The 14,364-nt window shown below is 32.5% G+C and overlaps 2 pseudogenes; one reads left to right on the top strand and one right to left on the bottom strand.

The window, feature by feature from the left end:
• Positions 1-388: 388 nt before the first annotated feature.
• On the top strand, positions 389-869 carry LOC105624574 (annotated as a pseudogene).
• A 2,036-nt stretch (positions 870-2,905) lies between these two features.
• LOC105624573 lies at positions 2,906-3,580 on the bottom strand (annotated as a pseudogene).
• Between the last annotated feature and the right edge of the window lie 10,784 nt (positions 3,581-14,364).

Here is a 14,364-nt window from a genome sequence, read left to right as displayed (position 1 = left end):
ATATTATATATATATATATATATATATTAAAATTAGCTTGGCAAGCACTTCAGGTGTTTATCTTTTTTCAACAAAAAGACAGCTCACGATATTGTGGTAACTGCAAAAAATCGCCTGATTGGCTGACGATGATCTCGTCAAGGCCGAGGCACCGGAAATTTTGCCTTCAATAACCCTTGCCCTTGGCAACATTGATTCCAACAATGCCGACATCATTTGCGACAATGATGATGTTAGCAACGACGGCGACGGCGGCGGAGGAAATGAAACATGAGCAAAATAAGTTGTACAATATTGGTATAATACATACAATTATACAAAGTTGCATCCCAGAATTCGACTCTCAATTATCCTTTTCAATCCATCTTTTATCCTTATTCAAAATTCAATGAACAACAAAGATAAAAGATACTCGGAGTTGATAGAATCAAGTTTTGGAACACAATCCAAGGTATCTCCATCAAGATTGATAAAAATGATGGAAAGAAACGAAATAGGTACAATAAAACAATTTTTATTTACAGAAAATAAGACAAGAGATACACTGCGCGATTCAAAAGCAAAAGCACAAAGAAAATCGTTCCAAATTGGACGAATTGTACGGCCCGTTCCGTCCGCATTGCTGCGGCACTGAATTTATACGCTACGGCAGGATATTTGCCAATTCCGTCTTCGCCAGCAGGAAACGCACCGGTTCAGCAAGCACCGGTTCAGCAAGCGCCGGCAGAATATGCACCGATATTTTCCGCGCAGGATACGTATCGGCTCCGTTCGGATCGGCGGGATACGTACCGGCTCCATCCGGACCAGCAGGATATGTACTTGCTCCGTCTGGCGGACTGGCAGGATACATGCCGTTTTACAAATAATGTGAAAAAATGCACCCTCTGATTATTCTGTTTTAACTAAAGAATTTAATTTTTATATATGAGGTGACATAAAATGATCGATTTGGAATATTAAATCATTAAAGTAGAATCAACATTCAGCTGTATAACATGTATATTATTGCTTAGAATTTGTTTTATTCTTTACAAGTTTAATTTATTCATCTTTTTAAGTTTACGTCGGATGTCGAAGTTCGTACAGTAAGAAGATCAAAAATTAGGATTAAAATTATGATTGTATCTATATATATTCTATCTTTAGAAAGTAAATAACATGATAAATAACACGAGCATATTAATACAGGATGTTCCATAACTTTTTAGCTGACTGCTATTATATAGTAGATAGGAGTGGACTAAACTGAGTCGAAATGCCCTGTATTATTTTGTAATTTTCACAATAGTTTACAAGATATTAATTATACTAAAAACCGCCGACAATATTATATACATTTCAATAATTTTTTACTCAAGTACTATCAATTTTACAGAAAAGCAGCAAGTGACAAAATTGTTTTCTTCTCATAGAGCTCTAAGAATTTTTTCAGAATTTTTTATCAACTTCTTAGCGTTATATTTTTTTATTATTGATAACTATTTTTACCAACATGAGAAAATGCGGTACTAAAAGTTGATAACAAATTCTAAAAGAATTCTTAGAGCTCTATGAGAAGAAAATAAACAATTTCATCACTTGCTGCTTTTAGTGCGCTCTATCTACTACACAATAACAGTTAGTGAAAAGACATTCTGTATACTGTATACTTGGTTTCATTCCTCAACAACACTAGCTTCTTCATTTATTTTGCATTAGTTTACTCAATAATACTTAACAGGCTGAGAAAAAAGATAAAGAAAACGCTTTCGCAATCTGTCCTATACACGTATAATATTTATTTTTGGATATTATCACACGTTTCTTTTTGGAGATATTTTATTTACATATCAAATTGACCATCGAAATTACAGTTGTATTCTAATCCAGTGTGCTGAAGAGCATCAACTTGTCGAATAGCATATCCTTGAATATATCCGATCTCCGTACTTCTATGTATTTTTAAGTAGTGACCGCGAGGCTGACTTGAGAGAAACTTTTTACGATAAAGTGATGATCTAAAGCTTCTTACAGCCCATTTGCAGCTTATTGTGTAATGGAAAATAAGCATCTACATTGAGCAATTATACCCAAAGAGCAATTATTATCAATTGAGCAATTATTATCAAAAGTTAAAACCTGGTTCTGTCACATTTCTCTAAGCAAAATTAGTTCTAATGTCATTTTTGTCAAATTTATCAAAATAACATGTATATCTGAAATGAACTTTCTAATGATTCAACCTATGTTATACACAAACAAATATTGTAATAACGGATTACTATATGTAAACCATGTTTCTCTATTAATATTTTGCATAGAATGAGATATTTCTGAGGAAAAAAAGAAAAGATTTTAAATGTTCCGACATCAGTTCAAAATATAAATTGTATAAGAATAGTACAACTGACTAAAAAAAGATAAATTGTAATGCAATATGTAAAGTGCATGCATATTAAATATATCAATTTTTTTGTATGCTATTGGGATGCCAAGGAGCATCATCTTGTAATGTAATGTACTTATTATATAGAGTTATACACGTTTAAAGATCAATTTTGTATACATAAATCAGTGCCCTTTGAAACTACTCAGCCTTTATTAAACATACCCAACCCCCTTTGACAGACTACTTGAATTTCGAAAATTTTAAAATATGTATCTATATATCTCTTCTTGTTAATTTACATTTTTTACGATTTTTAATCTTTCAAAGTTTATCAAAACTATAGTCCCCGAAATAAATCTGTAACTTAGATCTCTCTCTATTATTTTTTTCTTTTTATTTATTACAAATCAGCTTTTTTCTAATCTTGTATCAAAATTTTGCTTCATTTTTTTATATAAAATATTCAAATTTATAGTATTGTATGTATACCATAACTGTTAGAAATAATTATTATTAAAATAATTATTACTAATTTTAAAGTAATACACATACTTGTACATTTAATAAAAACTATTCTTTTCTATTTCGATAAACTTCATCAAGACGATAAAATCTTGTATGTGTTAATCGTATATATGTGTGCAATCAATTGCGCTATCAATTCTGAATAAATAAATTGTTCCATTATCATAACCAAGAACGCGAAATAATTGATGATTCTCATTTCTTCTTTCCTGCGTAGTGGGCATCTTAATAATTTCTTTAATTAGCAAGTAGAACTGAAAAATAATTCTAGACACTGTTGATTGTGACAATAATACTGTGTCTTCAACTACCATCTATAATTTAAAAAAAAATTATTTTAATTTAAAAAAAGAGATATACATTTATATTAAAGAGAAATGCATTTATTATAAATATCATATATTTTTAACTTGAAAACTTGCACTTGCATAAAATCATAGACAGACTAATAATTGTATAGCAGGAGGAATAGATAAACCACGATTGTTTATTTTCATCAAATGTTCTTCTATTTCGGCAATATTCCATATAAAACAGATGCCTTACAGAATCTAAAGTGTCTTTTAAATTCCGATTCCTCGTAAAATTCGAATATGTTATTTGCGGATATAACGTTTTGAAATTCATCGCTCTAAGATTTTCAATATTCTCAATTTCTTCTATATTAATGGCTTTGATATTCATTTCAATTACGTGTTTAAATATATGAGAATTGATTATTCGTATGTACGTGATGACCGGACAAAACCTCCGGTTGTAAAAATTATCATTTTAAATTGTTTGTATTTATAAAGAATTTTGAAGTGCAATAAAAAGGTTTGTGAGTCATTCTATTAATTATAATCTTTTTTAGACCATGTACTTGACCGAAATAATTAACTGGATCTAAATTCAACAAAGTTTATCTATGGAATCGTATTTCGTATGAAGAGTTATGAAGTACTATTAAAAATATTTGTGAGTCATCCAGACATTTTTAATTAAAATATCATGTATTTGACCAAAATATAGATATAGGCGCTACGAAAATTCGTTAGACACGATAGATAGTCTCTTTAGTATTTTGATATTCCAGAACATATTATAGAATAGAATATTGGAATGAATTCCGATCGAAATTATCTAGTTTTCCTACAATTTCTATTGTGTTAAAAAACAATAGAAATGTAGGAAATAATTTAATTATTTTGATCGGAATCCATTCCTAATAATTCCATTATACGTTTTCTGATTGTTATTCGATCAAGAAGATGGATGAGTAATTAACACTGTAAGACAAAATTCTTTGCATCATTCTCTGTAATAGACCTCAAATGCTATTGTTATAGGATTTAATTGTACCAGATTTTGAAACATAATACAAAAATTAGAAATTGTTTTATTGTAGGTTTTAACCGTCACTCCTTCAAAGTATTGTGAAGTATCTGAACGTAAGTTAAGTTTAATTTTATATGTAATTTAACAAAACTGACTCAGATAAAGAAAATATCATTAAGCATAATTATGAGATGATACATAGTAATTATGTTCTCCATTAATTAAAAAATGCAATAACCAAGATGACTATGCAATATGTCTAATAAAAAACAATACAAAAACAGATAATGCTGTACAGTTTCAATTATATTTTTATATATTAAAGTATATTAATTAAATCTGATAAAGGAATTAATTTTTTTATATAAATAGGAGGAAGGATTTCCTCCAAAATTAGATAATGAACAAAGAAGAATTTTGTTTAATTTTACTGGTGGTGATTGTCTACATGGAATCAATCATATAGTCGATAATATTTATGCATTGTGATTATGATGCAAAGATTAATTCATATTCTTATTTATTAATTATTTTCGCTTGTAAGTAGTTTTTAAAAAATATATTTATAACAAGTGATATATGAATAAAAATATTTTAGGGACTCAAAAATATTTTAGAACTCATTCCATAAGCAATTCCGTATATCCTGGAATATAAAAATATTAGAGAGACTACTTATCGTATCTAATGGAATTTCCGTGATCATAGCTATATCTATATTTCGATCAAATACATGATATTTTAACATTTTAATTAAAAATGTTGTCTGGATAATTCACAAATGATTTTTAATGATACTTCATAACTCTTCATATCAAATACAAACGATTCCACATATAAACTTTGTTGACTTTAGATCCGATTAATTATTTCGTCAAATACAAAAAGAATGTTTAAAAAAGGTCTAAAAAAAGAATGTTTAATTGTAATTAATAGAATGACTCATAAACCTTTTTATTTGCACTTCAAAACTCTTCATACGAAATATAAATGATTTAAAATAATTTTTACAACCGGAAGTTTTGTCCGGTCACATATATACGAATGATTCTATATCTTGAAACGAGATGAAAATGAATGAATTTATTAGAATACTGATAATTTCATTGGTTAAAATCTAGTAATTTGCTCACTTTTGTAATTTTTTTTATAATTTTGCTCATTTTTGTAATTTTCATCTTATTTGAAAATACAGAATTATTTACACTAAAATAATATGATACCACACTGTACTCTAATCTTTTCACTAAACGGATAACGATAAATTCAAATAAGATCACCTTAAGAGCACATTGGACAAGACTTGACGAGGACGATCTTATTGATACATTATTATGTTATACAAGATTATTATTATTTGAAGACGATATCTTAATCAAGATAATGCTTAAGGCGAAAAACTTATCTTAAGTCAATTATGAATCTAGACAGTGTCGTTAAGAATATACTTAAGACGATCTTGAATATAAAATCTGACTATGAACACTGGCCTCTGAATACCGACCATAGGCAACTACGTTTGCATAACATGCAAGGTGCATTCACATGTAAGCGTTAAATAGTGGAAACAGCAACCAATCAAATGGGCGATATGGGCAGTAGTATAAAAAATATTTTGTACGTCGCTGTAAAAATCGCCTCGTTGTAAATATACTTTTGGGGTGCGGTCGAGTTGCCGCTATGAATGCTTCGAAATATTCATAGCGGTAGCTCAATCGCATTCTATGCTGCTTTCACATGGAGCATACGTAAACACAATTGCATAAACACAATTTGCATCAACCAAAATTATCTCAACTAGAATAACACGTAGTAAGTTACACGAACGGTTACAGCCAATATAAACGCTTCTTAAATCGAAATGGCGGTCAAAATAACCAATAGGAAGACTGTCGGCATTTCGGTTTAGACAGTGACGAGATATTGGATACTTTCTAGCTACGACACAAATAGACACTGTGTAACACAGTGTAAGATACGGTGCTTTCCAACTATGACACACGTTGACACAATTGTACACAGCCAAAATGCTGAATTCGACTGTGTCAGCTCTCCATACCAACATAACCAACATTTTTACATTTGGTATTACTTATTTTTCTAGGAATGATATTCCAATAGAAGATTATAATGATTTTTGAAAATTATATTTGGATATATTCGCATAAGTGTATACAAAAATAAATAAAGTGACAAAAATATTCTTTTGAATAATTTTCTTCCGTTTTCTAAACTTATGGAAAGTATTTAGTACAAATTTTTTTATTTTATTAAAAATAAATGTGTGTATTGTGTACAATATAATAATTAATTTACTGATGTATTAATTCTTGTGGTTTGTACATGCAATATATTCTTGAAATTTAAGTCTACAATATGTAAATACTATATTTTATTTTGCATAATAATTAATAATCATATATTAATTTATTAGTTACAGTAACAAAAGAAAATGGATCACTTGCAAATGCATATATCCTTTTATTAGACACAGTATCCGTATGAATGTTTAAGAGACAAAAATATATATGAATAGCAACACTTTATTTATAAATGACATTTTAGAGATCAATGATGAATGTAAGTTTATTTATTATATTATGACAGTATAATTTACTTTCATTAAATATAAAAACTATATATTTATCTTAATCTAATTTTAAAATATTAATAATAAAATATTAATAAACTAAAAATATAAAATCTTATATAAAGTATCCGATACATGCATGATTTAACTTATACATAATTTATAAAATTTTTATTTCCTATTATTTATTCTTATAGCATATAGTAACTGTCAGAAAACAGTACAAATCATCGCAGGCAGTAATCTGCTAAACAAACTAAAAGTTATACATATATACAGGGCGTACCAGAGTTAGCGTAGGGACCGGCACGTACATATTTCTCATGAAAAACATTTCATGAAAAACATTTCATGAAAAAATAAATCGAAAATGTTAAGACAAAATCTTAAGGCATCAATAGTTTTCACGGTGAGCATTTGAAAATAACCAATCACAGGGCATGAAATTCGTGCCGTCAGGAGCGGCGCAATTAAGTGGTCGGCCGCCATATCGCTCAAAGGCATGGTACTGAATGAGTATTGCAAAATTTCATGAAATTTCTATATTAATCATTGCCATATTCTTAAATTGAGTCCTTTAATTAAGAAGTAATGTCAATTGCAAATTCGATGCATAAATAAATTTATAAATAAAATCAGTATTAATTAAATGATCTAAACAAATAACATTAAAAACATCAATTGACAGATTCAGCTGATTACTTGCTAACTTCGATTTCACTATTATATTACTTTCCCTTTCTCTCCTATCGGATCTCTTTCCCATAATTCGGAATTTCGTTTGTTTCTAAATACGAAATATTTATTTACATCAAATGCGTATTTCAAGTGTAAATTTTTTTTCTAATGTTACTTGTGACAGAAAAGAAGTTTTGCAAATATCTGTCAATTGATGTTTTTAATGTTATTTGTGTGGATCATTTAATTAATATTGATTTTATTTATAAATTTATATCCCTGTGGTTGGTTCAAATGCTCATCGTTTGAAAACTATTGATACCTTAAGATTTTGCTATTAACTTTTTCGATTTACTTTTTCATAAAGAATATGTACGTGCCGGCCTCTGATGCGCTACCTCTGGTACACCCTGTATATATACATATATTTAAATATATCGAAATAAAATTATTTTTTTATATTGTTTTTAAATGTGCTATTCATACTTTATAGACGCTATGTGGACTGATAATGCAACAATGGCTCTTTTCAATCTTTATGAAGGTAATAAGCATATGTTGGATCATCCTAAAAAGAAATCCAAAATTTGGACAGCAAGATCAGATGGCCTAAAGAATTTCGAAATCCAGATATGAAAAAGGAAATTTTTCTAAAATAAAATAATTTTATATGCTGTCTTTAAAGAGAACAATTCTAACTTTTGAATATTTAATCATAAAACAATACTCCAACTTTATGTACATACATACACACATATAATGTATATACATACATATATATAATGTATATACATACATATATGATAATTGAACATATATGATAATACACACACACACACACACACACGCGCGCGCGCGCGCGCGCGCACACACATGCACGCACGCACTAATCTAGAATACCATATAAAGAATTATATTATCTATTAATCGAATTGTTGTAATACGGTTAATTCGTAAATGCTTCTTAAATTCTGAATTTGTCCAACTATCTACAACATGAAGATAATGTTTGATCCGATGTCTTTTATGTCCATTCATCAAATATTTCATTAGAGGAAATAAGATTAAATCATCATTTTCTTCAGTTTACTGACTTGAAGATGTATTACTGACTGAAAGATTACTATTATTCCAATCTGTTTCATTAATACTTGAGTTTTTTTGTTCTGTACTTGAACTGATATTTACTATATCCTCTCTGTTAAAAGATTAACCGCTATCTTTTTTTGCGTATTCATCTGTATAAAGATTATTTAATTGATTAACAAAAGGATTTGCCAAGTGCCAATTTATTAATTTTAAGTGCCAACGTTTTTTTGTGTAACACTGTGTCAGTGTATGACTGTGTTTCGTAGCTGGAAAGCACCCATTATTAAAGACCGTCGGCCCTTAGCAAATTTTCACTGGACTGGAATGGGGTCTGGGGATAATTGAAGAATGATGACGTTATCAACAATTAATAAAAATTTATGATTATTAACATAAATATTAGATGTAGGAAAAAGTTCGTGGCGTTTGTTCCATTACATCTAATAGGAAAAACGCCACGAACTTTTTCCCATACCTAATATTTTAATAATTTATTATTAATAAAAAAAATTGAGTGTTATTAAGTTTTAAATATGTATACATGTCTAGAATACAAGGTGTACCATGATGGCGATACTGAAAACAATCAATCAAATTTTGCTTACAATTCACTCTTCTACTGCACATCCTCAGGAATGGTACACTTTTTTTGTCATTGTCTTATATTATGAGTATATCTAGAGCTTTAAACCAGTATTCATTGTCAAGTCTTATTTCGAGATCGTCTTAAGTAATGTTTTAAAATGTTTTAATGCAGCCTTTTGATTTCTGTGACTTCTAGACTGTACTTAAGACGGTCTTGAATATAAAATCTGACTATGAATACCGGTCTTACACTTAGCCAATGCTGAACGCCATAATTGTTGGCGGCTAATAGTTGAGTTTGTTTATAGAAGTTTATAGAGATTAAATTTCTATAAAATTTAAAAAATAATTAAAAATAATTAAAAATTGTATAAAATTACATTGTTTTATTGCAATATTATATTGCTTAATAAAAATTTGGCAGTGTAAGAAAATATAAAGTATATATATATATATATATATATATACTATTATATACAGTAGTTAAAATTAATTAAAGATCTTCATAAATAATAATAAGAAAAAAAAGATACTTGTACAACAGAAAGTAAAAAAAAGATGGATTCCTATACAATAGCTGTACAAAACAGGATTACCTGTACAAAAACAAGTAAATATTTACTTTTATTTTTATCTTACAAATATATCATGTTATAATTTTCTTGCAAATATTGGGTGTGGAAAAAAGTTCGTGGCGTTTTTCCCGCTAAATGGCATTAAATGCTCAGCAGTAGATAACTACTAATCGCATCGGCAATACTAGACGTGCGTTTAAAAAGTGACATTTTAACCTTTGTTTTGAGCCGAAAAAAATTGAAATCGGTGAAGTGGATCAAAAGTTATTTTATTTTGAAAATGGAAATAAATAAGGAAAAAATTCGCTACATTTTGCAGTATCACTACGATAAAGGCAAGAATGCTACACAGGCTTGTGAAAAAAATTTACGCTATTTACGGTGAAGATACTCTATCAAAATCAGCACAGAAATGATTCGCTCGCTTTCGTGCTGGAAATTTCGATATGAAAGATAAATCTCACTCTGGTCGACCAATCACTGAAAAGTCCGATGAAATCATGGTAAAAGTCGAGCGTGATAAGCATGTGAGCACTGTGGAGATTGCCAAACTAGGCATCAACCACAAAACAGTTTTAAATCATTACATATTTTACACAAAGCTGGATACAAAAAGAAGCTCGATGTTTGGATTTCTCATGAGTTGAGTGTTAGGAACATGATGGACCGAATTAACATTTGTGATACGCTACTGAAACGGAATGAAATTGAGCCATTTGAAGAGAATGATAACTGGTGATGAAAAATGGATCATCTACGATAATCCAACTAGAAAAAGATCGTGGATAAAGAAAGGAGAGGAGGCGCAAGCAATCGCAAAACCTGTATTGACGAGGAAGAAGATGATGATGTTGTGTGTGTGGTGAGACTGGAAGGGAATCGTTCACTATGAGCTGTTATCGTCCAATCAAACAATTAATTCCGAACTCTACTGTGAATAATGCAGAGATTACAACAAGCAATTGAGAGGAAGCGGCCAGAATTAATCAATAGGAGAGGTGTCGTCTTCCATCACGACAACGCTCGACCACACACATCTTTAATGACTCGGCAAAAATTGCGAGAGCTTGGCTGGAAGTTTTAATGCATCCATCGTATAGTCCTCACATAGTACCCTCAGATTATCATTTATTTAGGTCTCTGCAGAACTCTCTTAATGTAAAGCTAGCTTCAAAAGAGGCCTGTGAAAATCACTTGAAGCAATTTTTTGATCAGAAATCACAGAAGTTCTATCGCGATGGAATTATGGCTCTGCCCCAAAAATGGCAAAATATTATAGAAAATAATGGAGCATATTTGGTTTAAATAAATTGATTTAAATACTCTAAAAAAAACACTTTAATTTTACTAAAAAATCGCCACGAACTTTTTTCCATACCCAATATTTATTATATTTTAACTGTATAATATCTTGTAATCTACTATATATACTATAAGTTTTAAATTTAAGCTAATAAATATGTAACATTACAAGTTTGGAATTTATTAAAGTACCAATAAGTATATGCAAAGAATGTGTTAAACAACATAAAAAAAGTGGAAATATTTATGAATTTATTAAAAGCAATGGTAAGAAGACAATTTATTTATTATATTAGGTGTGTGTTCGTGACGTTTTTTCCATTAGATGGCATTAAAAAAAACGCCACGAACTTTTTCCCACACCTAATATAATATATTTTTTGTTTCTTATTATATATTATTATAATATGTGGTACATATTATTTTCTTTTTATATATCATATATATTATGCATACTTAGTTATTATTAATAATTATTAATAATTATTAAAATTTAGGATCAACAAGTGTTCGGTATCTCTGTGATTGATGACGACATCTAGTTATATCGCCTAATCGCATCTATGAAAAATCGAATCCACGAGATGTCGATTGCTAAACGACGCATGCGTCACGCGTAATCGATTAAAAAAAATAATATCAGATCGTCTTGGCAACAAAACAAACTGTTGTTTTTCTTCTTCTGCACGCGTCTCGTCTCGTGGAAGGTCATCGCCGCGCTACCACTAAGATCCTTTCCGTATCCGCTTTGAAACACGTTCGCCCGCGTTCGAGGCATTTTTAATAAAAAATTTGGAAAGCAGAGAAGATTTCATTTTTCTCGACTGAGTGCCCTCGAAGCATTAATACCGCGGGAAACGCTTGGACGATGATCGCCTGGCCACGCCATTACGATTTCTTCGTGCGCTCAGCAACATCGCCAACATTCCTTCGAGCCGGATACTTCAAGTATTTAGCTTGTGAAGTAGCCAGTGAAGTGGCGAGTAGCAATTTGGCAGTCAATCAAGGATACCACATCGAGACAAGAAAGGCGTCGTAATAGCAACAATCAGTGCAAGCATCGCACCAGCGACAGCACACAATTCTATAAAGCAGTCACAAGGCCCGCGTCAGAGACGCAGCCCGGCTCATATTATCATATCCTGGCGCAGAATCAGCATTTTATGAGCGGAATCCTCGATGGCGGAAAACAAGGCCCAATCTAGACGTGCAACGGAAGTCATCCCTCAACGACGCATCATCTGCGAGAGGAACATTTCCGTTTAACAACGTTCGACTGGAAGGCATCTAGTATCTATCGCATCCTCTCTTAGGATTAATTGCGTGCGTAACAAGGTAAGGAAGACCATTGTCTCCATTGCCAACTAAGTTCCCTCCGCCGCATCCGTTGCGTGTATGTGTGCACATTCACATTCAAGATGGTCGACCAACCAGAAGCGCCGATATTTAAGCGACATAAAGCGCGCGACCATAAAGGCATTATGTACGCGTATCAGAACTTATGTAGAGTCAATCGCCGCCATTAGCCCGTCAATAGTAGCTCAACTCGAAGAGCGAAGGAAGGCGGAAGGCAAAACTCGAGTTATATTGAGCGAAATATAACGATGTGCAATCGCGTCTAGAATCATTAGATGAAGGCTGCGATCGAGATGATTTCGAGGAAGCATTCTATATGTTATTCGGTAGAATCCACGAGCTGATTTCCCCTTCGCCAATATTGCGAGCGTCCATCTTTTCTCCGTCCTCCTCAAGTATTCGCGAATCAGATAGTAGTACGCACATTCGGTTGCCTAAGCTAAATTTATCGACATTTTCCGGCAAGTACGATGAATGGTTCCCATTTTTCGATATATTCAACTCGATTATCCATTCCAACATCTCGCTCTCAAATACGCAAAGATTTCAATATCTGCGTCACTCACCGGCGACGCAAGCGCTGTAATCAGTTCATTGGAATTGTCGGACGCTAATTACGATGTCGCGTAGTCAATTCTCAGGGAGCGGTATGACAACAAGCGCGTGATTGTTCAAATTCACATTAGTGCTATATTCGATTTGCCGACTATGACAAGAGAAAACTATATAAAAACTATATAATAAGTCGAGCTTCGAAGACTCTCTGACACCACCACGCGCTTCAGGCACGCCCTTCAGGCATTGAAGCGCCCCACGCATTGGGACAATCTTCTCGTTCACCTTCTAACCTTCTAAACTCAAAACTTGACTCACTCACGTTACGCGAGTAGTCAACCTCATTAGCGGGCAACGAGCTGCCATCGCTTAAGCAGCTGTTAGATTTTATCGCTCATCGATGTCAGGTGCTCGAGCCTATCACAAAGGCTGGCTCCACTTCCGTAAGGAAGATCGAGGCAAAATCGCAGCCAAATGTTAAGTCATCGTGCGCGGCCACCGTTAAACCTAAATGCAACTTCTGTTCAAGGAGAACACGTCATTTATTATTGCAAAAATTTTGTGGCACTTCCAGTATCACAAAGGGTCGGAAATTCGCAGTCGCAAACTTTACGTCAATTGCTTGTGCTCCTCTTCTCATGCATCAAGTAAATGCATTTCCGGTCAATGCAAGGTCTGCCAGGCAAAACACAATATGCTACTTCATATGCCCTCTGCCGCGGACCCATCGACTAACACTACCGAAGGAAGTTGCATCTAAGGCAACTCCTTCCTCCTCACTCCTATCGAATTATGCTTCAGGATCATTTAATAGCGAACAAGTCATGCTTTTGACTGCGGTTATGCTCATCTGCGGCAGCGACGGCTCGCGCAAGGCGTGTCGAGCCCTGTTGGATTGCGGATCGCAAGCGAACTTCGTAACTAAGAAATTTGTAGAAGCTCTCGGTTTAGAAACGCGTCCATCAAGTCTCTCGATTTGCAGCGTCAACCTACGGTAACCTCGACCAATCACGTGGTCGGAATCAAATTACAATCGCGATTCAACTCGTATACCGCGGTTATTGAATACATCGTTACTGATCGGATTACTGGCAAAATTCCGACGTTTTCTTTGGGACGGGATAAATTTAATTTTCCGCGCAACGTTTAGCTGATCCACGATTTCACATATCGTCGGATATTGATCTTTTAATCGGAGTGGACTTGTTTTGAATCTAATATGCGTCAAGCAAATCAAGTCTTCAGACAAGCATCCAACTCTCCAAAAAACGCCACTGGGCTGGATTTTGGCGGGTCGTTTGGACAGCACCATATCCGGCGGTTTGGACCGCCACAAAGGTCCACTCATTTCATGCGTCCGTAACCAATGCAGAATTACACGAACATGTCAGTCGTATCTGGCAAATGGATGACATTTCCAC

Source organism: Atta cephalotes (assembly GCF_000143395.1).
Source record: "Atta cephalotes unplaced genomic scaffold scaffold00082, whole genome shotgun sequence".
Taxonomy (NCBI): Eukaryota; Metazoa; Arthropoda; class Insecta; order Hymenoptera; family Formicidae; genus Atta; species Atta cephalotes.
The sequence above is the reverse complement of the archived record's forward strand: the minus strand, read 5'-3'. Positions and strand labels throughout refer to the sequence as shown.